General features: G+C 43.6%; 1 long non-coding RNA gene across 1 annotated transcript in view; it reads right to left on the reverse strand.

Annotated features, from left to right (window-relative positions):
* Positions 1–2,110: 2,110 nt before the first annotated feature.
* The window catches only part of LOC105737556, a 65,788-nt gene continuing 40,475 nt past the window's right edge, over positions 2,111–27,423 (reverse strand). The window contains exon 2 of the long non-coding RNA XR_001113242.1: positions 2,111–2,422. This is a non-coding gene — a long non-coding RNA (uncharacterized LOC105737556). The remainder of the gene's footprint in view (positions 2,423–27,423) is intronic.

Here is a 27,423-nt window from a genome sequence, read left to right on the forward strand (position 1 = left end):
TTTTATAACCCCTGGGTAATTCTAATGTCTGGCCAGGGTCAGAACTATTGCCTTAACCATCTAGAATTGTGTGGTCACTTCTCTTTTGCTCTTTCTCCTAATATCCTTGTGAACTAACTAGCCTGCAGGCACCATATGGGTTATGTCTGGTCCTCCCTACACCTGTGACTTCCATCTTTTTGAGGTCATAAATAATCTTGGGGGTAAGACTGGGAAATGGGTAGAGAATGTGGTTTCATCCTGCTCAAAAACACAGAGGAAGAGTGGTCACTTGGGTGGAGATGTTCTTCCCAGTGGAGCCCCTTGCACCTGGGCAAGGGTGTGTCCAGAGGGGCCAGAGTTGGGTGTGTCCAGAGGGGCCAGACTTAGGTGTGTGTGAGCGACCCCTGGGGCAGGTCTGCCAACCCACAGTTGGGCCTGGCTCCTGACATCCTCAGGAGGACTGTCCCTGATGCCCATGTTACCGTTGTACACTGCCCTTGCACGTTACCCTTGTATACTTCCTTCTCTTCTGCTAGAACCTAGCCAGGTAGAACCAGCAGAAACTTGGGGCAGGGTGGAATCTTTGTATTCATCTCATCTGATCTTCTTAGTCTCCTGCTGGGGAAAGTAGCATCCAGAGGCGCCCAGCTGAGGCTATTTCCCTCCACAACACAGTGGTCTTTATCTTCCAGGATGGGGGCAAATTACGCAAACTTTAGGAAGTTTATCAGCAAGGCAAAGCTTGGTTTCTGATGAGAACCTGACTATCCAGACAGTAGAGAGTTCAAAATCATCCTTTTCTGCTGGGTGAGGTCCCAGAGGAAAGCCTGGGTCCTCACCCTGGTGAGGCCACTCACCAGACTCAGATCAGTTTCCTTATCCACCAAACATGGTCAGAGCACTGGGCTGCTCAGCATCTCAGTGTGCCTGAGAAATAATAAGAGCATGAACCCAGTCAGCACATAGTTGTTGATGAGGCTCAGATCTCAAACGCCGGGGACAGACCAACAAATAAGACAGACCACAATCTGCCTTTTGGGAGTGCAGTGAGCGACACGCAGATAATAATGGAACATTCAGGATAAGTGCTGCTAACGGTAAGTCTATGAATAAAATAAAATAAAATCACAAGATAGAGAGAAATGGTGGGGAGGAAGGAGGGTTGTCTCAGGATATGGTGCTCAGGGAATTCTCCCTGAGAAGGGGACATTTGGGTTGAGACCTGGATATGCATTGCAATGAACACTGTGCATGTACATAGGGGGTTTTGTGGTCATCATCATGGCGGTAAACTAATTCCAACAAGTACAAAAGAGTAAACATGGTCATTTAAAATTATTCTTAGATGTTTGCTAAGCTTAAAAGTGAAGATTGCCAGAAAGTTCTGGAAGGCTCCTACTAATGGCCTGTCTGGCCACATCCTCAGGAGGGGATCAAATTGTCCTGCTTGAGGTTGGGGAAGAGAGTGGGATTACACAGAAGGAATGCTTCAACATTTCACCGTTTTATAGACTGTTCAGGTGCCAGTCCCGGAGTGTCAGAGTTCAAGAGAGCATTTAGGAAATCGGGGCATCTAAGTGAAATGGGACGGAGCCATCTACCATGATGTACTGTGCAGTTCACCCAACACTTCTTCAGCAGAGCCCACTCAGACTTGGCTAGAGGTGCTGGGTGGGGACCGGGGCTGAGTTGGTCCCATCCACTGTTTTCTCTCCAGAACCCAGCACACAGCAGGCCCCTAAGAAATCCTTATGGGATGAATAAGTGAAGCAATAAAGGATGTGTGAGGAGAGGGAGGCAGCAGAGATGGCAGATGTCTCTAGTGGAAAGCCCAAGGTTAATGGAGATCTTGGGGTCATAGTTTACAGGCCACGATCAGGGTGGGTGTGGAAAGAGGTTTCCAGATGAAGCCTGACGTTTCTCTCAAATGTCAGTCTGCCCACACTGACTCTACAGCAATCTGGACAGGTATGAGAAGCAGCAAGGCAAGCGTGGCTGAGTTATGAGACAGTCAAGCCCAACACACATTTAAAGATGTCAGATGAGCTGTGTGGTAATGCCAGGGTTCCCTCAAACACTATTCGATATCCTTTCAATCAGTGTTTAAAGATAGCTAATAAGCAAACAATTCTGTTTTCTTTAGTTTTGCTTTTAATGAAGGACAAGGGATTAAGACACATAGAGACTGGCCAGACAAATGGGAAACTGACCAGACCAGACCATGATCAAAATATCACAGGCAGACCACCCGCAAATGCAGAGGCCTCAGAGTCCACAGCGGGCGGTTGGAACCAGGCCCCAGGGAATCTTTCAGCTGCATTCCGGCTGTGATCGGCGGGCAACAGGTAGAGGTGCTGGAGGGGGCTGAGTCGTGATTTTCGGTGTCTGTCATATTCGATCAAGTGTGTCATAGAGCTTCCTGTTTCATCTCCCAGTTATTCTGAAACAAAAACATGCATGAAAAACACAGGTCACTGCCAACCACACTGACAGTCGCTCTAGTACATGGAAACTGAAAAGGGAAAGACATATCACGAATGCCACAATAAGCCAGAGAATCAAATTTATCAGCATCTATTCAAATATTGACAAGCAACAAACATTGCTGGCGGAAATGGCGGTGCGGGACATGGGGTGTCCACATAAACAGAATTCAGAAGAGACTGAAAAGGCAGATGTTCCCAAAAGCCTGCTGCTTTGTTTGGGGCCAGCCTGTGTGTTTATTGAAAAGTTGATTCAGTTCTGACTTCCTGGTCAGGGTCTGACTCCTGATGGGCCCTGAGGCTCTTCCCCTACATGCCCCTGTTGACTTGGATGAAGAGTCACACAAGGACTTACAGGATGACACAGGTGTTTGCCCAGGTGGTGCCCTGCACTCCCCTCTCCAAAGGCCCAAAGAGACCCAATGAGAGATCCCCATGGAATTCCAGTCCAATGAGGTCCTGAGCCTCCCCGGGAGACATGGCCTCCCAGGCACATCAAATAATCACAATACACCTGGGCCAAGCAGCCTCGGTGAGGTAAACGGAAGGGTAGATAAGAAGTGGAGTCCCTGGCCAAGCAAAGGCCCTGAGGGCAGCACAGGACTGACAGCAGCTCCAGAAAGACTGTGATTCTGTTAATAACTGCTCTGCTGCTTGAGACCAGCATGGTCTGGCTCACTGTTTGCAGAAAATCATTCTCAGTCTCCCAAACAGGTGAAAGGATACTTCCAAAAACAGACAGATGGACAGTAGAATCAGACATACAGATGGCACCATCTTCCCAAAGTCCATACTGTAGCCCCACGAAACCAACTTCATGCTTAAATCTGCTGCTCAGACACACTTTGGGGAGAAAGCAGTTTTTCCAGGAACGAGCCGGAGACAGCACTTCCACCGGAGGGAGGTCAAATCCAAGACTACCCGCTATTTCCAGCCATATTCACTATGGATGAAGAAAGGATGGCTCTACCCATGACCGTGCAAAGCTTCCTTGGGAACCCTGTTGTCCCTTCCACATGCAACCTGTCCAAGACGCAGCCCTCAGTTCACCATGAAAACCCACCGGCCCTGCCGCTCCCCATTTCCTTTGGTTAATATTAGGCACAAATTTTTCTGTAAAATGAGATGAAGCGATGTGATTTTGGAAAAGCTTCATCCTTCCTCTTGAGATTCATTCACAAGATACAGTAGCACACAAAAGACCCAGAGAAGCTAAGAAATAAGAAAGCTGTTTAAATTATTGTGCACTTCCCGAACATATATGGGACATAACATTTTTTGCACACTGGCCTTTGCTGGCAGGGTTCTGCTGAGTGGTGTTAGGAAATGTGGCCAAAGGCAGGCTGTCCAGCCTGCAGGGCCTGGCGGAGCTCTCCTCCTCCTAGGGTCTCTTGCAGTGCTGCAGGCCAGGGAATAAAGCTTCTCCTGAGCCCGTAGCCCTGGCTGCCAGGGCATGTGGCAATTATGACAGTCTCTATTTATCTTTTGAAACTCTGTATTGTTCCCCCCCCACCCCCAGTATCTTTCCCAATGTCTTGTACAAGTGAGTTAACGGTTCCATACAAACTCCTACAGTCTTATTTGTTTTTTCCTTAAAGGCCTCATTGGCTAGTGACAGTGAAAAACCGAGCTTCCTGAGCCTTGACGAACCTGGCCCCGTGATTCCTACACATTCTGGGAGGAACACTGCCCAGATGAATCTGTTGGGAAAGCCAGCTTCCCGTTTTGAGTCCTATGAGCTAGCATTTTCTAATGTGGCTTAAAGTCCAGCATCTGGGCCCAGGATTTCATACGCAGTGCCTTCCTGGGTGGGCAAAGAGAAACAGGAACTAAGTAATGCATCAGTGGCCGGTAGGGGTGGAAGGGGAAACCTGGTTTCTTTAGTTTCATCACTGAAATAGAGAGGTGGTTTACCAACCCGTGCCCCTCACCAGTTACCCCCACTTCTGAGTGCAATGAAAAACCAAAATGTAATAGCCCAAGAGGGCTACAGTATGGAACACCCAACCATGTGGACCTTGGACCAAAGTCACAGAGTGAGAGGTGGCCAGCCCTTACGGATCATCCAACCAACCCTTCACCTTGCAGGTGAAGAAAGCAAGGCTCACCGAAAAAGGAAGTTGGCAACCTTCCCAAGGTCACTCTGGATGGGACGCAGCTGGGACCAGGACCTGGGTCTCTCCTACCTCTTCTACCTTTGGCTTCTGGCCAAAGCTGAGAAGACTCTGAATTCCAGTTCTCCACTGCAAGGCCTTGCCTGGGAGGTTTTGCACGGATGAATCAACTCCATGTTCGCCTGGCTGTCTAGTTATCACTGAAGAAACCCATGACAGTTCATCTGAGAACTAAAAGTTTCGTCCCTAATTCAGAGCCGGTCACACGTATGGCTTCCTAGACGCCAGTGTACACTGGGAGTGGGTGGAGACCACCAGCGCCACCCGTGTTGAGGCAGCCCTGAAGAAGCTTCTAGTCACAGACAGGACCACTCTTACCCTTTGGCTAGGCTGACCTGCTATTCCTGCAGGTGTCTAATATTGACGAGCCCCCAGGTAGGTCTCCCCACTGTGGGTACACAACCTCACTTCCCCCCAGATCTGAGAGATGGCCTCAGGGTCCCACGCATCACCCTGAATAGAAGCCCTCATCCGGGGTCCCAAATGCAGCTCAGGCAACCTTCAGGAATCTCCCCAGCAAGCTCCCAAATCATGCTTTTTCTGTTCCTGATGACAATCAGACAGAAGGCTGCTGGCATGGTAAACTGACAAGGGGAGAGAAACAGTGGCACAGATGCACACCCCCAGTCCCACCCCCAAGGCAGGCTGTTTTGCCCCTGAAGTTGAACCATCCAAGCCTCTACTTTCTGCGCAGTAAGTCTCAAGGCAGGAGGAAGTGAAGACCGCAAGCTTCGATTTGCTGTGACATCCAAGGAACTGCCAGTACCTCACTGCTGAGAGCCCAAGCCAGAGCTTCCAGCCAGCCTCATGCAAAAACACACTTGAGCTTTCTCTGCCCCATTGGCAGCACTGAGGTCTTCCTCAATGCATAGAAAAGGGACGAGTGAGGAACTCACACCCTGTCCATCTTGACTCACATCAGATTCTAACAGTATAGGAAGCCAACTTTTTGAGATTTCAAAAGAATTGCCAAGGAGGATGGAGCCTGCTCAGTAACTACCAAATTGTTCAGCTCTCAGGAGTCCACTGTTTTTATTTTTCAGAATATTAAAACCCAGACCGCACACTCAGGAAATGTATACTGCTTATCACAGACTAATTTTAGGGAGATATGAGATGGGTTATTTGTATAAATCAGACTCGTGTGCTGCTAGAGCTGTCAGGGCAGGGGAGCCAGGCAGCAGCACTTGAGTCCCCCTTCCCTTGGCTCTACGGAGGCTCCTGCATCTTTGAGAGCTCCAGTCATGTATCTCTGAGCAGACTTAGCACCTTTTCAAGGGGACCTCCCCTGAGAAGCAGTTTCTGCAAAGTGCTCCACGCATCATTACAGACCTACACTTGGTCAGGAAGATTCTGTGTCTTTGAGTGGGGACTTTCGATACCCCCGTCAGCAGAGTGTGACAGTTCCAGGACACACACCCCGGTCCTCCTGGCCACCATTTACCGAGCATGTACCGCAGGCCGGCTATGGCTCCCCAGCCGAGCTTTCCTTCAAACATCTCCCCAGCCCTCTCAGGTTGGTGCTATTGGGATCTTCTCTCTCACCTAGGAAGGACCGGAGCTCAAGGGAGTTCAACAAATAGCAGGGAAAAAGAGGCACACAGCCTTCCATGCAGCAAACTGATGGTGAGGCTCTGCTGCCTGCCAGGACACTCAGCAGCCCCTGCAAACATCTGACCCCCTGAGGTCTTCCAGGCTCTCTCACTTTCGGTTACAGAGAGTGTCCTGAGCAGCACAAAGACATAGCTGGGTCCACGAACATTTGTGTCTTTCCACGGGTTCAGACTTTTACTGATGCTATTTCAATCACAAAAGGCACAAGTTACATGGAGTTCCCAAGGAAGTGATTCTCCTTAGTACTTCCTGTTCAATTGGTAGTCAGAGCTGTGAGCACTCAGTCTCAAGCCACTCTGCAAGTCAGTCAATATTGCAAACCATACACAGCAGTGTCCTTAACTTAATCAATATATAAATGCTATATTAAACATTCCACGTGAAACAGTAACATTTAACATTGAGAGAAAGGGGATAAAAGAGCATAAATGTGGCTCTGAAAAAAAAAAGAGTGAGAAAGGGATAGAAGAAAGGGTTAATGAGCCAATCCAATGACAGCAATGTGGATGAGAGTGTCCTGGCCTGTTCCGGACAGACATCAAGAGTCTTTGATGTGGGCAGAGTCTTTGGCAGCAGATGCCGGGTGCTGATCACCAGCAACAACAGAGCAAGGCTCTGTTAAGACGACCATCTCAAGCTGCTCTTCTTATAGCCCCGAGACCTCTGGCAAGGACTGATAGTAGAAGAGGGCTGGTAATGTCCCTATCTGGTTGGGTGTGGTCTTTATTGATTTGGTGGCCATCTGTTCCCTGTTGGCATGATGGCTTTTGACATGTAAGATGGAGTCTTCTTCGAAGATGCTGTCACTTACATCAGGAGTGCTCTATATAGGGAAGAATCTATGACAGCTCCCTTAGTTTATAGTAAAGGTGGAAATTGTCAAGGGGCAGCAACCCAAGCGTTGGCCCTGGGTAGACTGTTTCCTAGTCTAATCATACCATACACTACAGCTTGACCCTTTCACTATCTGTAAAATAAAACCCATTTTTCAAAGAACTAAACCTCAAAAACATTTTAGCCACTTTATAGTCTGATGGACATTGTAAAAGGCCAAGACGACAAGTAACCTTGCTGTGCAGTTACTGAGAAATGCAAAAGGCCCTCTGAGTGGCTGGTGTGGATTCTAAGTTTGTGGTAGGGCACACAAAGGGACATTAGGAAAAAAGTGGAGACAACTTGCAGACTCCAGTAGGCATGGTTTTTAGGCATTTCAAGCACCCTGGCTCCAGGCTGCTGTTCTCAATGGGAGTCTCAGCACTGGCAGCATCTCATTACCTGAGAGTTGTTAGAAATGTAAATTCTCCGGCCTCACCTCACATATTCTAAGAAGGAAACCCTGGGGCTGGGGCCTAGGAATGTGTGTTTCACAGCACCCAGGTGATTCAGATACACGCAACCACCAGTGGCAAGTGATATCTGCTCCTAGTGACACTCTTGTATGCAGGGCCATGGGTGACTACAGGTTGGCTATGCGGCTGGCTACTGATGTTCACACTTAGTCAACTGTACCCAAGCTACTTGCTGGACGCTCTCTCCTGAGATCGCGACCGGAGGCGGAAAGAGCAAGCAGCTCAGAAGCCATCCAGAATTTTTAACTTATTTTTGGGGTGACCTGGGGAGAAATGTTGGCATGCTTCATCCCTTAATTTCCTTTACCAGATGTCGCTCATCTGCACAGCGTGGGACTGAGCACTGTGGGATATTCAATCTGCACCAGTGATCTCTCCCTAAACATCAAATGTCTCTTCTAGCCATGCTCCATCCCTGCCCCTATCCCCTTTGCCTTCCATCCTTCAGCTCATTTTGCCTGCACAGAACACGTCAGCCATGAATTCTACTGCATCTCTCTCAAATAGGAGAACAGAAGTGTTTTCACCAGCTCAACCCTCTTCACTGCAACCCTGTGCAAAACACCACATCCCCCACTCCCACTTTCAGGCTCTGCTCACACCGACCTCTGTGCCCAGGTAGAGAGCACCAGCAAAAGGCTCACAACAACACAGGTAGGAGGCACTAGACAACCAGGCCTCCCAACGAAGTTGAAAAAAAAAATAGTTTGTTTATCATTTTAAAAAAACTAACCTCATACAGGAAGTATGAGAAGCAGAAGAAGAAGAAGAAAAAAAACCCAGGCTACAATACTGGAAATGTCCACATTTGTTACAGATAAAATATGTGTTTCTCAGTTTCCATGTTCAACTTTGCAAGGATGGTGGGCACAGGTAGGGTAGGGCACTGTGGGGGGGTGGGGACTTAGGATTGATGGGGATCAAACAAAAAAGGTGACTGTGAGTACATGAGGCACAGGCTTGCCAGACGTGGGGCAGGACCACGACCCCAATCAGGGCCCTTCCTGCAGGTGTGGCTGTCCCAGCCAGACTTGGAGAAGGGGACACCTAAAACAGAAACTGTTATCCGAGATCCTCCTACTCACCTGCCTCTCTGGCCCCGGGTCCTGCCCTCGTCTGTGTTTCAGGTGAAGAAGCCAGAGTTACAAGATCAAGATCACCTCCCTCCAATAGCCCTTCCAGACCTGCAGCCCCAGCAGCAGTCAGCTATGGAGACACGCCACCCAGGCCTTCCATGGAAGCCTGAGGCTATGCAGACCTTCAGGACAGCAAGCCCAAACGGGCGGACTTGCTTTGGTGTGATGGACACAGATACGAGGCCACTGGAGGCAGACAGGATGCCTGACATGGAGCCAGGGGCCCTCGGGGAAATGTGGCTCAACTGGATTTTTTTAAATGGGGCTGGAGGAGTCGCAACCTCCACATGAGGATTAGAGTGGAGAAAAACAGTGAGAATAAAGAATATATCCTCTTTCATAGAACCAATCAGTAGGAGAGAAGGAAATAGGAATTCTCCCTTCTCATAATAAAAAAATAAATGCAAACACTGTATAATGTGCACACATTACAACGATATCAACTGAAGGATTTTAAGTCATTGCGATTGGAGTCAAAGAAAGCAATTGGTATGAGAGAATGAACGAACGAAAGAAAGAGAGAAAAAAAGAGAAAAACTGTACACCAAAATCTCAAAATAGAACCAAAACCTGCAAATCATACTCAGGAGTCTATTGTGAACCCGTATTTCAGCATGCTGTTGAAAAGGTTAATAATTTTCCTACCGAAACTGAATGTGGGTTGTGAAAGAACATTAAAATGAAGAAAATTTCCCCGTGGCTGCTATTATATTATCACCAAAGCCATCAAGTTTCAGTTTGAGTTATTTGTATTTATTTGTGAAAACAAAGATTAGATAAGTAGAAACATAAACCTCATCCTAATTATTGTCCTGGAGTATCTGATTTTTAAGACCAAAAAAATAAGACCATCACACACACAGAGGCAACACAAGGTATGAGAAGTTACAACAGCAGAGGCAAGGGAGAGGAGGCTGTTACCTTGTTCTATCGTTTGAAAAAAAGATGTATTGTCTCATGTAAAACATTAATAGTTGCTTACAGTCTGCAAAGATAATATGACATTCAATATGTACTTTTAGCTGTTGACATTTTTGTCAACTATATGCCCAGGTAGAGAATTTTCTTTTAAACTGCAAACTAGAATTTTTGTTTTACACTTGCAAAAGTGTAGTAACAGCCATACAATTCAATGTTGAAGATTGGGGTGGTGGGGGAAATGGAATTTAAATGCTGCTTTAAATGATCAAAATATGAGCTTTGGGACATTTACAGCCAAGTGGGGTCTAGAGAAAACACAAGGTTTAGGTGCAGAGCTGGCTCTTATTTCAAATTTGTCTCAGATGCCCAGTGGGCAGCTTGTTTTCTGAAGTTTTAAAAGAAATCCAAAGATGAAATAGTTAATCAGAAACAATGGGTAAGCAGAGACTTCATGTATTTCCATCACAACATAAGCATCAGAATGAAAAAAAAAAACATGCAAAAAAGAGCTTCAGTGGTCTCACATCACCGAACAAACTGTTTTTCTACCTATTTTGTGTTGCTGGCTTTTGTTATCAGCCCAATCGGCAAATTGTGGCCAATTTTGTCATGGTTTGAGCAGACATTTTGTTCCCAAACTGCTTTCAACATTTTAGCTACCAAATACAGTTTATGAGAAAATGAACAAGCCACAATACAAACAGAAAAGGTACATTTTCTTACCAAATTAACCCCCTTTAAGCTTAAAATGAAAAAAATTTTTTTAAATGCAAAAAAAAAAGGAATTCTAGTAAATTCAAATTCTGAAACAACCTCCTCAGTTTTTTCCTGGAAAAAGAATAATTAATGATTAACCTACTGATGGATTTTGAAACCAACTACACGACATTCCCTGATTCCGACCACCATGACACCATGAAACTAGTTTTTAATGACACAGTATGTAAATGCTATTTTGCAAAAACACACACCAAATATTGTTTGAAGATGCAGATCACGAGGCTCAAGAAGAACAGCAGAACTACGTTAAAGTAAAGTAATCGGTTAAGCAGTTATTTACTACTGAAAATAAGTGACACCCACGTAGTTCATGTTATATATTAATATTGAAACCAAATGACAGTCTAATACCGCAAATCATTTCATAAAAAAAAGAATGAAACTAGTTAAAATTAAAACACAGCGTTTTATTTTATAAAGCATTAAATATTAAGATCAAAATGGTAGAAAGCTGACTTGGCTTTTAAAATATTTGTTTTGCTGAATTACAACAACAAATTGAAAATGAAAAAAAAAAAGAATGAAAGATCTCTCCGTAAAAATTTAAGAATCACTACTGAGAAGAAAAGCAGAATTTCAGACAGAGGCTTGAAGAAAACTTCTGTTTGTAATCTTCCCTCATATTTGAAGACACAGCAGTATGTACAACATTTTTAGCCTTTTAAAATACCAGCATGCCCACACACTGTCTCAAATTAAAACAAGGAGAAAATGACACATTCTGAAACCATTTTCTAAAGCTTCTTTTCCTGATAACAGTGAGGCGCTTACAATCAAATTAATGAGTTTCTAAAAAGCCCAAACAACTCTCCATAAAGAAACAGAAGTGTTCATAACAGCATACAGGTATTTCTAGATTTTTCAGACAACACTTTGAGCATTAGTCCTTGCTACTTACATTTAGAAGATGTTTTTAAACATCTATATTAGAAAGAAATACTACTCAGTGCTTTGCTTTGTTAAATTGAGGAACACTCTGAAAAACACCAGTAGAGTCAGCCCAGTATTTCCCTCATTTCAATTTAAAAATTAGTTAACTCTTCCCCACGCTCCTTGCACACATATGTATTCTCACAATTTATTTATACTTGAAAATTCTTAAAGTAGTGAAGAAAGGAAACACCCACAGAAAATAAGTCATCATTTCTTCTGAAAGTGGATTTCTTCATAAAACATAAACCAGCAAATAAACAGTGAAAAGAACTAAAAGCAAATAACAAAACTCAGTAAGAACACTGAAAAATATATATTGACTGATAGAAAAGTTAGCACAGGACATTTTAAATCACTGAGAACAATAGGGACATTTGTGGTCAGTTTAAAAGATTCTCAGTGAAAGGTTGGCATTGCTTCTGGGCAAGCTGAACTGATGAGGGCACCAAGGTAATAATATCTTCCATTCAAGATAATGTGTTATGTTGTTTAACACCATATCTAAAACATGTGACTCAGAATTCATACTTCACTTATTTATATTTCAATTTTTTCAGTATTATAGGATTCTTCTGGTACTTTAAAGCAAGTAGCCTGACTTATGTAAGACAACAGCATTTAAAAACAGACAAAACAGCCTTGAAAAAAAACACGACGATTAAAGATGACAGTGGATAAGGAGACTGTGGTAATCACCTAATTTGTTACTTTCAGACATTTTCTGCATGAGAATTTTACTCTACAATACCTGCCACTATCTTCATGCAGCAAAACTGAATGTTCACATTCAGAAAAAGCCTGACCTTAACTAGTACTTGCCACTCTTTTAAACCACATATCCTCTTCCCCCGATGTAAGACTTGGGAAATGAGGGTGATTTTAGTCATCTGGAAAGAGTGAAACAGGACATGGTCTTGAAGCACTTTCTTCAGAACCGTTGTCATTTTAACTTTGTTTTACCACAACAGAAAAGGCCGTGCCCACGGAACAAATTCAAATTCACCCTCAATTGTATCTGTAACTCTGGAATTTCTTAAAACCAGACTGGCACAGCAAAAAAGCTTTCCTTAAATAGTCAAAGCATTAAGAAAAAAATTCCCACTTTTCTTTTGCAAGTATATGAATTAAAATGTGAACTCTCATATATTAAAAATGAATGTTTTTAGCACAATTACTTCACAGGCAACCAGCTAATTTATTCTTCCTCTTTTTCACAATATGCATTTGTTAAAACACCAAGATTTTTTTTTAAACTCTGTTACGTTTACAGGCATTCCTAAGTGTAAGCAAAATACAGTTTTCCTCCCATTTACCATTTCATTTGAAGACAACCTGTCATGTATAAAATGATGACAATTTTGCTAAAGCAATCTGGCTTTAGAGGTTAGGGCTAGCTCAACTATAGAGTTAGAAAATCTAGCTTTTTCTCTTTTTAAAGCAATGAATAATTTACCAAAATCTAGAAATAACTGCAACTGGAGGGGGGAAAGTCAGAAAAGAATGAAAGAAGCCAAGGAACTCAGAATTCTTGCACTTCATTTTCTGTTTTCCACTAAATAAATAAATAAATAAATAAATAATAAAAATTGATTTCTAGTTATAAAATTAAATGTGTAACAAGTTTAAGAAATTTACAATATGTTAGATACAAAAATATGTAAGTGAGCTTAGAAAGGTGAATTTCATTTCTTAGAGCATAAATCCAGCCCCCTGTGCTAATGCTATTGTGAGTTGACAAGACAGATATAGACACTGGATCTACACCACTGAAAACAGGATGATTTTGGTTGTAAACTCGGATTAGTGCGAAATCATTCTCTTCTGACAGGGTCTGCTGGCACAATTAAAAGGCATAGTGGATACCAGTGGACCATGAAGAGTGGAATGTATTTCTGATAGTCACCGAAAATCTTTCATTGATGTTAGCTTGAAAGCTGCTTAATTAGCTGTAGGCTGCCAACCAATCTCCTTATCAAAGCCAGCTGAAAACAAAACTGAGAGAAACAGCTTGTGGTTTCGCAAAAATGTATTTACATGAAGTATATTTTAAAAGGAGTTTGATCATTAGGTACGATGTCATCTGTGATGTGCGGTGGGTTTGACATTTAAAGATGTCACAGGTTGTCAGATTCATCTCCAGTCTATACTTAGTTGAGATGTAACAACTTCTGCTAGCAGATCTTGTTCTGTTGATTTCCAGCCTAGAAATCTGAAAAGATTTAACTCTTTTTTTTTTTTTTTTGAGACGGAGTCTCACTCTGTCGCCCAGGCTGGAGCGCAATAGCACAATCTCGGCTCACCGCAACCTCCGCCTCCCAGGTTCAAGCAATTCTCCTGTCTCAGCCTCCTGAGTAGCTGGGATTACAGGCATCCACCACCATGCCCGGCTAATTTTTGTATTTTTTAGTAGAGACAGGGTCTCACCACGTTGGCTAGGGTGGTCTCGCACTCCTGACCTCAGGTGATTTGCCCGCCTCGGCCTCCCAAAGTGCTGGGATTACAGGCGTGAGCCACCGTCCCTGGCTGAAAAGATTTAATGGTTATTTACTTCATACCAATCCTTCCCATGTCCTCTCACCTCCTTACCCATGATCTATTAAAAAGGAAGTGAAGTGGTGGGTGACATGTGGAACATAAGCCTATTTTTGTACCTAGTCCCAAGGATGGTAACAGAGGCAAAAATACCGCCGTGAACACAGGCCAGGCAGAGAGAGTTGCCGATAGGCTTGTGCTTCCTAAAATCAAGAAGGATCCACATCTTTCTAGCCTGTTATTTCACTGCGATTTGTATTGAAAAGAACATTCTGACAAAACGGGATTTCCTTCAGTTAACACTTAAAAATTGTCGAAACCAAGGAAAACCCAGAGTGAAAGCAAACGTTCTACCTCGTTGAAAGCTATCTTGATAGAAGTCATACCAAAGCAGCAGCAAAAGATCCCAGATAAATGTCGACCTTCAGGTATCTTCAACCAGGAACATGGTTCAGTAGTTTCGTCAGTGTGTTTAGCAATCAAGATTTAATGCTTTATATTTTATCAAGAGATGGAGACATGAATCACTACCATTTAACTGTTACAAGAATGACGTCTGGTGAATGTTTAGTCATCCATTCACTCTTTTCCAAATGTCACTTTCTGTCTTGCCTAATTTGTTGCAGAAGAAAATTAAGCTCTAAAAGAGAAATTAAGACAAACCAGAACAGACCCAAGTGAAATCAGCACTCTGTCGCCGATAACACCCCTGAACCACAGAACCTCAGCAACAGGACCGCACAGATCTCTCAAACAGAAAGGGAAATGGTCAGTAAAGTTACAGGAAAAAAAGGTTCATTAGACTTTGAAACTTTGTTACTTATGACCCTTCTTCCACCTTAATTCATATGGTAGAGGTCAAGAGGTATTAGTCCCAGGATGTGAATGCAGTGTGATGTGCAGTTAGCAACATAGTTTTTAAAGGGTAACAGAAAAAAAAAGTTTTATAAAACTGCACTACTGATCAATTATTTTCCATAGTTTGCTTTAAAAAGGCCTTCTTCCCAAACCCAATTATTCCATTGTTAATCATCTTGTTTGAAAAAGAACTGTGGCATGAAATCTGTCAATATAGGTTGCCATTCAAGCCCAGGAGAGCCGGGCAAAAGGAAGTCCCCAACCAGGGTTCTGACAGCAGCTAGAAAAGGTAGAAGGCCAGGGGCCCAGGGAAAAAGCAGGGGACAGTAATGACTGTGGCCTATCACCTGTTCTGTACCTGTCTTCTTAGCAGGAAATAGCAACTTTGATTATTTTATAAATTCAAAGGCAACCAGACTTCATTTATTAGGAGCTCTCTTCTACTTGCCTGAGCTGTGGCCTTCATTTGAGGCATTACAAAAAGCAGTGCATGAATACCAGGAAAGCTGGTCTGCAAGGAGGAGTGGAATGAAGGGCTTCACTCTCCCCCAGAGCACCAAGGAGCTCTGCCTCTGGGTCCTCCATGCTGAGACACCCCATTCTGCCAGCTCCTTTGAACACTAGACTGAGGTTCTAGCCCAGCACACCAAAGTCCCAGGGACAGCTGATCAGCAAATTGGCCTTATGGATCAGTTTCGAGGAGGACAAATAAAGAAAGAGTTACAGCAAAGCACAAAAGCGTGTCTGATGGAGCTAATCCAGAATGGGCAATGTTAGACTGCACAGTAAAATGTGAACTCCTCCATTTCAGCAAATCAAAGGGACTTCCCACGTTGTCAAGGTCTCCTTCCCACCTGCCTCTGGCCCCAGGTGCAGATGAGAAGCCAGAGAGGCAATGTGGTATGCCCCACATGCCCCTCCCTTCGTCACTGGGTTTGTTGTTGATACTGCTCCCACTGCGTTTATTCGGTGACTGCCTGCAAAGCTTCCTTTCTGCTACTGCCTGTTGCTAGGGAATGAACCCTAATCACTGCGTGAGAACAACAGCAACAGCAATCTTCACTTGGCACGAGCAAGCACAAATGTCTCAGTTTAGTGACAATGTAGAAAATCATCCCTAAAAGCATCCTTATTTACATCTTCCTTCAGAAGGATGGCAACATTTGCCCTGTCATGAAATACATGTTCTCTTCATCATAATGTCAGAGATGGTGCATTTGGAGTGGATCTTATTTCCATATTGAATTTCTGCCCTTTGTCATCAACCTGGGTGTCCAGGGTGACTTAGGACTCTTAGAATAGCTTGGCTGTGGATCTCACCTAGTTGTCAGCCTCTATTTAATTGTATTTTTTTTTTCTTGGAGTAAAAAAGCAAACCGCATTGTCAAAGCATTTAAAAACACAAACCAAAGGAAACTGGGTTTCCAAGCTTTAAGCAGATGTTATTTACCCACAATTTATTTCCAAGAAGTAACTGAGAAACCATTGCCATTTTTCATCAGTATTCAATTAGAAGCATAAAATCGTCGTTGTACCAGTGATCTATAACATGGTTCTTGCCGGAGATAAGTGAAAAGCAACCTATGTCCTCAAACTCCAGCTCACCTCAATTCTGGGGTTGCGGCTTCCCCAATCCTTTTATGTGCTTTCATGGGGGTGACCAGAGGTTGGCCACTGCTGGTTGCAGGGACTGGGAAGCTGGCAGAGATGAGCAAGTGGGGCTTTCTCCGGCAGCCACCACCCCAGCTAAAGAGAAGTCCAAGGGTTACTTTGTGGTTTGAGGGGCACCTCCTTTTCTCTGGCACTGGGAGGATGGACCTGGTCACTGAGCAACACACAGGCCTCATGCCTCAGGCTTCCCTTGGGTAGTGGAGTCCCACCTGCGGAGACTGGCTCTGCTGGGCTCCTGAGGAGGAGCGGGCAGGGCCAAGGTCTGTGCTTCTCACCTTCGCCCCTGCCCAGAATGGTGTTTGGTTCAGAGTTGATGCTGGGTGAGCATCTGCTAAATGGGATTGCGGTGGTGGGATGGATGGTGTGAACCGACTCCCTAGCTTGGGACTCAACCACAGTTCCGAGGTTGGCACAGATTGGTACAGGGAGATGGGCAACGCTGGAACTGCCACTCATTGAGGTATCTTGGCCTCTATCTGTGGGTTCCATATTACTGGATTCAACCCACTATGGATTGAAATATTTAAAAAAAATAACAAAACAATAAAAATAATGCCAATAAAAATATCATAACAAGAGTTTACATAGTATTCATGTTGTATTAGATATTATAAGCAATCTAGAGATTATTTAAAGTACACAAGAGGATCTGTGTAGGTTACAGGCAAATATTATGCCAGTTTGTATCAGAGACTTGAGCATCCTTGGAGTTTGATATCCATAGGAGATCCTAGAATCAATTCCCCATGGACACCAAGGGACAACTACACATTGTGTAAATTACCAAATTTGCTTGACCTTCTGAGGCAACTACTCTTAATATCCTCATTAGAGAGAAGGAAGTTAACAGAGGGGTGGTTAACCTGCCGCAGATAACAATAAGTCAAGAGCTAGAGAAGGATTGCAGATGTCTTTGCCTTTTTACCACACCTTCTCTGCCATTAGAGTCAGTGGCCACCACCTCACAGCTGATGGACATCCTTCCCCAAAGGCTGTAGGTCTGGCCCACATTCCTGCCTTCCTGATTGGAGTGTGACTTCTCCAGGACAGATGCCATGGCCAGCTCAGTTCACTCTGTCTCTCCGGCACCAAGCACCCTGCCTGGAGCATCATGGACCTTGGCATGCGTTTACGGGACTCTCAGTTTTTAAGATGTAGTTTGCCATCTCCTGCACACAAAGCTTTCTAAAGCAAAGAGGAACTGTCTTCAACATTGGGTGTCTGGATCTCTGCTAAGAGCAAGACCTTAGTAGACAAAAAGCAGACTCACCACTGTCACTGTATTTATCCCAGGAGGTACGCCTTTCCGGAATCACCTTGTATATTAGTTTGTCAACGCATTCCTTCATTTATTCATACCACTGTCTGAGTGATTAGTACACACCAGGATGAAGCCTTTCACACTGATATAGACACGAATAAAAATCTTTTCACAGTTGCCCTGTCAGCCATGTCAGCAGGATCTTGAGATAAAACAGAAAAGCAAAACTACACAAGGTTGTTTATCCAATTTAATAACATTTATCTCAGAAGGTGAGTGTGTGTACAATCTCCACAATCAAGAGTAGAACATGTCTGGCACACCTAATCCAAGGTTCTGCTGAAAATTCTCATGGGCAGAGCAAGGAAAATGGGAAGGCACTCCTGCTGAAAGATGGATGGCCATTGGTAACTCAGAAAGAACCGCTTCTCTGTCATGCTGGGTCAGGTCTATGATGCAATCACCCTGTGCCAGAGGGAGCCTGCCTCTGTTGGGAGAAGCAGGGCTTTCATGCCAAGGAAAGAATCCAATAAGTCTTTCCCACAAAAAAAGTGTATTAGATTGATGTTTCCAATAGCATTATTATTATTGCTTATGATTTTATAAAAGTATTACTATTTTTATTATTAACCACTTTGGGATTGCAAAGTGTCTCCTAGTTCACAAGAGCTTTTGTACACATGGTTTCACCTAAACTCCAAAACTGTCCGGAAAGGTAGGAGAGGCAGATTCATTCATTCATTGGTTGAGTTGCTATTTGACACACGCCCACCTGTTATCAGGGCCCTGGGCCCCTCCCCCATAGCATCACTGCACTAGTGGAACCAGCCCAGAGACAGCACAAGACTATGTGTGGCAGGAAAAGAAGGAATGAAAAAAAGACACACAGAGTTTTCTTTCCATTTCCTGGGTCTAGCTTACTTTAGACTTACTTTCCCTGTTCCTCTAGCTCCCACCAGGCCAGGGTAGGGCCATAGTGTCCCAGGCTGCCCCCAACCCCATGCCCACTCCCTCTCCTGAACTATTCGGCACTTCCTTTCCTTTCCGCCCCCACCGCTCTGCCCTGGAAAGACTGGGGAGGCCATCTGTGCTGTCTCTTCTCCCAGACCAGTGGTTAACAGAACTCCCAGAGGAGGCTCCTGTGTGTGTGCAACTCTAATAGCAGGATTTCAGGCCTCATTTCTGGCCAAGGCAGTGCGGAGGTGACCTTTGGCGACAGGCCTATCTCATTAGCATGTAGCCTACAGGATTCTCCCAGGGAGCTCTCAGATGGGATGGACTGTTTCTCCTCGCCTGAGATTTTCTCCTGCTTGGCCTGAAGTCCCACTTTGAGGGAGTGGGCGGCTGTGGTCATGGGGAAGGCTGAGTGGGTGAGCTCCCTGCAGCAGCCCCTCTTGGACCCCCCAGGTCATTGTAGCTTTCCATTCCTTTACACGCCGCCAACAGGATGCCTATCGCCCACCTGGTGGGAGCAGAATCCTCTTGGAGTCACTCCACAATTAGAAAAATAAAAGTTGTACTTCTGTTATTTGCTCTTACCTTGGTTTTCTTTTCTTTCTGAAGACTAATATGTTATGGGTGGTTTCATTGTTAAACTTCTTTTTTTTTTTTTTTTTTTTTTGAGGCAAAGTCTCACTCTGTTGCCCAAACTGGAGTGCAGTGGCACAATCTCGGCTCACTGCAACCTCCGCCTCCCAGGTTCAAGCGATTCTCCTGCCTCAGCCTCCCGAGTAGCTGGGACTACAGGTGCGCACCACCATGCCCAGCTAATTTTTGTGTTTTTAGTAGAGACAGGGTTCACTATGTTCGCCAGGCTGGTCTTGAACTCCTGAGCTCATGATCCGCCCGCCTTGGCCTCCCAAAGTGCTGAGATTACAGGCATGAGCCACCATGTCTGTTTTTTAAGAAAAAAAATATAAAAATGCTGTCTTTGATCTTTTTTTAAAAAGCAATTTTATGTATATTGGCAAAAAATAAAAAGGTAGAAAAAGGCAATAGGAGAAATAAGAAGGAAAAGGAGGAGGAAAAAGAGGATGACAAGAGGAGAAATGGTTTGGGATGAGACAAAAAAAGGAAGGGTAAAAGTTAACATAGAAACTGACCTCATTCAGAGAGACCCTAGAGGAAGACACAGCCTCCCTTTGGACTCAGATGCTTACATAGCATAGAATATATGTAGAATATTTTAAAAGCAATTGGAGAAATTAAAGGGAAAAGGTGCTTTGGTCCCAGACTTTCACTATTCCATGGAGCACCGTCCTTTAACTCTGGGAAAAGTTGCTCTTACCTTGTTATAGTAGTTTCACTTTGGGCCCAGCACAGTGGCTCATGCCTGTAATCCCAGTACCTTGGGAGGCCGAGATGGGCAGATCACCTGAGGTCAGGAGTTTGAGACCAGCCTGGCCAACATGGCAAAACCCTGTTTCTACCAAAAATACAAAAAAAAAATTTAGTCAGGTGTGGTGGTGCGTACCTATAGTCCTAGCTACTCAGGAGACTGAGGCACTAGAATTGTTTGAACTCGGGAGGCAGAAGTTGCAGTGAGCTGAGATCACACCACTGCACTCCAGCCTGGGCGACAGAGCGAGACTCTGTTTCAAAAAAACCCAAAAAGTATCGCTTTGCGTACCTAGCACGGTGGAGGACTGTTTTAAAAGCAGGTCAGAAGATGAAGCCAGTAAGACTTACTGCAGGACTGTAAGCACAAAACTGAAAATCCCTGCTATGGAAATAAATCTCTGCCTCTGAAGAACAAATCCAAAGCGATGACTCAGGGAGGCAGCAGGGGGCATCCTTCCAGGCACTTTTAATAAACTCTAGTTTTAATGGAAAATATTTCAACAATGGTGATAATTCTGCAGTTTATTTGCAAAGTCAAAAAATGTTTTTTTTAAAAAAAGATTCACATATTACGATTTTCTCTGTAATTCTTAGCTGTGACTCCATAAACACTACCTCGCAGTAATAGAGAGGCTTCTGCAAGGACACTGACTGCCAAGTTTGGGAAGCCATAGTCCTAAGGTGATAAAAAGCCCAACTTCAGGAACGTAAGTGTAGGGGAGCTTCCAGGCATCCAGTAGTCCCCAATTCAGGGCAGGTCTTGCTAGTGTCAAACTCAGCTTCCAGGACTCTCCTGGTGCTCAGAAGATGCTCTGTAAAAAAACTCCACCACCATTCCTCAGGCCAGCAGCCCCAGCCTGGACAAATGCACCATCCTTCATATTCCACCACTCTCAACACACACCCTGTTTGCCTCTTTCTTCCTTCTGTTCATTAGCTTTTATTCTAACCTTCTTCGCAATGTCAATGAAACTGGCATGCAGCTTGTTTCTGATAAACCCATTTCACACTCGGATGGACACTTCCCTGTTTGGAAGTTTATTTCTAATATTACATTCCAGGACGTCCTCCCTTGGTTTCGCCCCATTACTCTGGTTACCCTTCTTTATAGCATGTTAAATACTTCTTTTACCTCCTGGGTATCAGTAACCTTCACATGTGTGAGAGTTATGGTCTTTTTCCTGCCCAAGTTCCATTCAAGCAACTCAACATTCTTAATTCTTGAGAGCTTTTTTTTTTTTTTTTTTTTTTTTTTTTCACGAAACCGTTCTTGGTGACTTTTCCTTCACTTCGGGTTCTCCTCTTTCTCTTTCTTCCATCTAGGTGTCCCCAGCTCAATGTTTGTGTTCAATTTCAGAAGGAGCCTGGGATCAGGAAAATGCTTATCAGCTTAGGGGAAATATACTTTAGCCTAAAACGCCCCACTGGTTGAATTACGAAAGTAGCCACAGCAATAGCCTGGAACAAGCCTGACGTTGAATGTCGTATTTCAGCCTTCACGTTGGGATCATATGCAATCTACAGTTATAAACCCATCAGAAGTATGGCCATTCACGCCACGCTTTTCTGAATGGTATTTATTTTACACGGGCAGTGGATGGGATTTGATAACCGTTTTCTTCAGCAAGACATATTTTAGAAAGCGAAAGGCGAACTGGCTTTTTTAGTTGTGGCACTGCCTCATTTGGAAAGAAAAAGTATGTCATGCTTTTGTTTCACTGAGATGCCATCACACGTTCAGGCATTTGTGGTTCTACGCTCAGGTGATATCTTCATTTTGCTGCCATTTCCACACATGATTATTCATGCTGAAAATGGGCACAAACGTGTTAAAATAAAACTTCACACTGGTGTAGTGTTTGCTGTCAGGAAGCAGGTAAATGGTCTACAACCAGGACAAAAGTTTGTGTGGAATTAAATATAATTAGTGTTAATTCCACTGGGGCGGAAGTTTTAAAATATATCAAATATGCTCAAGAACTTTTTGTATGGTAAGGGATACATATTAGAGTCAAAAATACAGACCATAGAAAAGGTGTGGGAAATGATACTCCAAAGCCATAGAATGGCTACTGACATTTGTTTTGTGAGCCACCTACAAAAATCATGTAGATAATTCTCACACATATACTTCCCTTAGAAAAATGGTGCACTTACAAATAGTAGATGCAAATGAAATCTAAACTAAGGTTGCAAAAGCACAAGAAAACCCTCCCAAGCTCAAAGCGCTCATAAAGCCATGGCATCTACATGCGGTGAAAAGCCTCGTGATGTCCTTTTGAGCAGCCAGTGTTGCTGCAAACTGCCAGGGACCCACTTAGTTTCAAACATGATTTTTGCCCTGAAATAAAGGCCTCCCGTCTAATGGCACGCTGAGGTCACGGGGCACGGTGGAACCAGTCTGTGATCTGGGAGCCTGCCCCCAGAGACACACCAGTGGAACTCGTGAACCGTCTAGATTAAAGGATTAAAACGTCCTTACTGCAGGTCTTTATCATGAAGCCCATCTAATCAGTGGCACGTTTACTCAGAATAAAGAATGGCCCCTCTAAGGGAGGGGGGGAAGGCAGCAAAGGGTCAGCAAGGAGCCCTGTGTGGGGGTCCTGCCGTCTGGGTTCCTGTCATTAAGAAAGCACATGTTCTTTGAGCCTCCACTCCTGAATCTGTAAAACGAGAGCTCTGGACTCCAGGGTGGCTCTTGAGTTTCTGTTTCTCCCTATAATTTCTATAATTCTTTGCAAATCACAACTAGCTTCTCACTTTATTATGCATAATGATTTAAATGCCCTGTTTCCATGAATGTGTATTCTTTTATTGTGCTAAAATAGGCATAGCATAAAATTTACTATTTTAACCATTTTTTAAGTGTACTCTTCAGTGGTATTAAGTACACTTACTGTGGTGTAGCTATCACTACCATCCATCTCCAGAGCTTTTTCATCTTCCCAAACAGAAACTCTGTTCCCATTAAACAATAACTCCTCATTCTGCCTTGTCCCCAGCCACTAGTAACCACTACTCTAATTTCTTTCTCTATGAATCTAACTGCTCCAGTTATCTCATGTAAGTGGAATCCATGCAATTCTTTTCTATATTTACAAACATCCTCAGCATGACAAGGATTGAACAAGATTATAGTTTTATTTTGTTTTTAATATGCTGTCCCTTTTCTGTCCTGTCCTGATACATGTAAATGGCACTAAAACAGAGTGGCCCTCTCCAGGGCCATTGTCATGATCAATGCTTTCACAGATTTAAAAAATGGAAGTGGAGCCCCAAAATCTAATTGCATAGAAAGCATTTGCGCAGGGATTGCATCCAGTGAGAAGCATCAGGGACATACTATTTTGGTACACTCAAAGACACACTTTTAAAATCAATATTTTAAAAGTCATCTCAGAAGTAAGATAAACCAGGCTGCTATCTCAACCCTCCGTGTGTACTCTGTACATGATGTCTCTCTCACCACTGAGAAAAGCTATGCGTAACAACAGGAAACTGATCACAGATCCCAACATCAGCCCCGGTGACTGTAAGTAGAAAATACAATGAGTAATTCCCCTGAAAATGAGATGACTGAAGTTGATTATGTATTTGTTGTTTAAAAATAAAAAAGAGTCAACAAGAATGGGAGTGGGGTGGGGAGTTTTACATGTTAATAGAAATGGCAAGTTTTATTTTTAAAATTTATCTGTAAATACAAAACAAGTGATAAAGACACCATGTGTCATTTGTTTTTGTACAGCAAGGAACTACATGCAGCTTGCTAATTTTCTCAACTTGTATGCTACAAGGTGAACTGCAGCATCACAAAAATTAATTTCATAGCCAAGCAAATATGAAATATGAATTTCATAGGTAAGCTTTTATAAAATATTAAGTTATAGGCAAGCCAATATAAAATATTGATGTCATACAGTGTGAGCAAATATGGAGATAAAAATCACTGACCTAGATTATGAATTGTTGATTAAAGAGCATTGTTTACTAGCTTGTAAGTATATCAGCAAAATGTGTGTGTGGGCATATGACAGTTCTAATTTGAAATATAATTCTAAATCATATTTACCTTTGATCTGCAAATACCTGATAGTGTGAAAAAAACTAAGGCTTGACAGCCAAAACAGTATGAAAGTCAAATGCTGCATTTTAATTCAGAAGTGGGCAAATGTCAACTTGTTTTAATTTCTGAAACCTCTCCTTTTGGGGTTATTGTTACACATTTGATATTGAAAAGAAATTGAGGTTAATCAACCAATATTATTTCTCTTTTTTAGAAGCCTCAGAAAGTTTGCATATATACATATATATGCTATAAGAATATACAATATATAAGTGTATATAAAAACATAAAATATTACAATAAACAAGAAAATTCATTACAGACTTCCTAGGGAAAAAATCATGTAGAAAAGCAAATCTTGATTTGGCATAATTAATTGTAGGGTTTCTTAATTATGTGGAGGGAAAGGTTGGAGGAGTAAATATGTATATATATTTATAGAAGAGAATGGATCTTTAAAGCTGACAACCCAACACTAAAGTTCTAAAATTACACCACCCAAGTCCTCTACTGTTTCCTTCTTTTGGACAAAAGCAAATATTGACCAGGTGCCAGCCTCGAGCCATTTGAGGCAAAGGCAGCCGTTGTGATGGGCAAAGCCACAGCCTGGCCACACCGGGCCAGGCTCCACTTCCAAACCCGCTTGCATCGTAGAATTTTGAAATTAACAAGTCACCAGACCACACACCAAGCAAGGAGTAATCACTTCACAGAGAGAAAATAACTATGTTTAAAATGAAAGCATGATCAACACTGGCCTAAATGCTGGTAAAATGACCTTGAGGGATGTTCCAAATTGAAACGGATCAAACTAGTTTTCAATCCACTCTAAAATATGAAATGTCAAAAATAAAAATATGCTGATGAGGCTCAGCGCGCTGAAGTTTTAAAATGACTAAAACGACATCTGTCATGGAAATCCCTGCAATTTTACAAGAGAATAAGAAAGGCTATTTTAAACGGTGCTTAGTCACGTTGCATTTTTTGGTAGTAATGTCCAAACTTTCCTGTCCTGGTGGCAGAACCCACGAGCATGACCTCCACAGGACTCTGGGGGGATGGGGGTGGGCAAGTTCCAAAAATACCACTCGCAGCTCACAAATGACTGCTGGTCAACTCACATTTGACTGTGAAAGCCACAGTGCAGGAGCGAGGAAGGACAAAAATGTCTACAGGAGAAGGTAGGGTGTTGTGTTCTAGAAACCCTGGCAGCTGTGGGTGAGCACAGAATTTTCTAATGAGTAAGACTGAAATCAGTGAAAATGCCTCAGCATTAAAGGGAAAAATAACTTATCTGCTGTCTAACCACGGAGCTCAGGCATCTAAGAAAAGCCTAAATAATTCACGAAAACTGTGCCCAAATAGACAAAAGGAGCTCACTGCTTCTTGCAGAATATTTAAACCTGACTCAACTTTGGGGTTTTAATCCAAATATCTTAAGTTCACATTTCATTGCTGGAACATTCCATGTTGTGACAGGAGCTGACTTAGGTGAGTGAAGTTCTTGACCCTGAACAGAGAATAAAATGTTAAAAATAGTAATGAGAGTGCTGATACCTGCATAGACAACCCTAAAATGTGTAATGTGTTCATGAAACACACTGCTCACCGTCTAAAGGAAAGGTGGTTAATCCTGGGCAATTCAGGTTTCTTTGCAGCTATGCCATGGAAGGTGCCTTAAACGCAAGAGTCAGCATGGAAACCTCTTTCACTCTGGAATCCTTCTCCAGAACTTGGGTGAAGGTTCACACACTTACATCTACCCCCGTGCTTCCCCAAAAGGGCTAAACCCAGAAAAGCCTTTCCCAGATGTCTAATTGGTGAGAGCCTATTATGCCCAAGGGGTTTACTTTTCTCCAGGTGCAGAATAACAGAGGAGAGATTTGTTTACTCTCTCCCAATTTTTTTTCTTTTTTTGACATTAACAACTTTGTTTAATGGCCTGGGAGCTTGAGCCGGTCAGATCCCTGGAGCAGGGTCCACACACTCAGCCCTGGACTCTCTCCCACTTACTCCAACACAGCCTCACACTCCCATAACTGCATTTCTAGCCTTTTCTTCCCATTTTTAACACTGTGCTTCACCTAGTAATCAACATAAAAACAAAGCAGATAGAAGGACAAGCCTAGGCCAGGCAACCGTCTGGGGTAATGCAGGTGTCACAGCCACAGGCCAGGCTTAACTGGCACAGGTCTGAGGAGCCTGGGGGCAGCCTGGGTGGGTGTGAATTAACAGCCTGGAGGTGGTGGGAGGGGGCATTCTGTGTGCCTCCGGGGAGGGGTGGAGGTGAGGTGTTCTCTTTGTCAGGGACCCTTGGATCTGCTGGGGACAGAGCCTGCCCAACTCCCTTCTAAGCAACTTCTGTTTCCTCTGCTCTCCCTTCCTGCAACCTGCTCTCCTGCTTCCTGCCTCGCACCACCAACTGTGGGAAATCCAAGTAGGTGGCACCATAGTGGGGGGCAAAAGGCAAAGCCTTGGTCGGGTAGGGGGGCATAACTCCAGGCCTAGTTCTGCAAGCCCTGACACAGAGGCAGGACGCTTACAGAGGAGACAAAAAAGCAATGCAGTGCCTTGAATAACAACTGGGGTGGCCCCGCACTGCCACTGACAACTGCCCCTCAATAACTAGTACACCCTAGTCTTTCTAGCTTCTGGGCACTCCTAGAGTCCAGAGCTTCCAAATCCTTCAGTTCACACAGGCCAGGACTTGCTGAAGGCAGGGTGTGGGGGAGGAGGTGAGGGTTGCTTTCAGGAGTATCTGTTCTTGCTCCCATAATCTTGGAGTGGATCGCAAAACTGAGTAAGTGTTGCTATGGTTATTAAAGTCATTCCTTTTTAAAAAGAGCAAAACATGGCAGATTTTCTTAACAACTTGTTCAAATGGCAACAGTCCCGGGTTGTAGCTAATTAAGTGTGCTAAAGATAAACACAAGATCGCACATTCCTATTAAGATTGTTTGCTCCTGGTTCTTTTACACATATACACACACCACTTTGAACATTCAGGAGAAATAATAAATTCTTATGCACTCAGCATCAGGAGTAAAGAAGAAAAATATATTTTCCATAGAAATCGCCTTACTTCACCTCCTTTAAATTCTACAACTTGGTTCAGGACAAATAAAGAGGAAAATACTGGAATGTGTGAGCAGGCCCCATTAGCTCTGAAGGCAGAGGCCTCAGCAGGAGGTGAGCAGCTGCAGAGAGGCTCAGGCAGGCGGCCCTGGGCAGCCTCATTTCTTTATTAACACTACCACCTACAGGGACTGCTTTGAATAGGATGGTGTGGTGTGGCCCATAAAGCCTTGCAAGAAAAACAACATTCA

The sequence above is a fragment of the Nomascus leucogenys genome, chromosome 14, assembly GCF_006542625.1.
Source record: "Nomascus leucogenys isolate Asia chromosome 14, Asia_NLE_v1, whole genome shotgun sequence".
NCBI lineage: Eukaryota > Metazoa > Chordata > Mammalia > Primates > Hylobatidae > Nomascus > Nomascus leucogenys.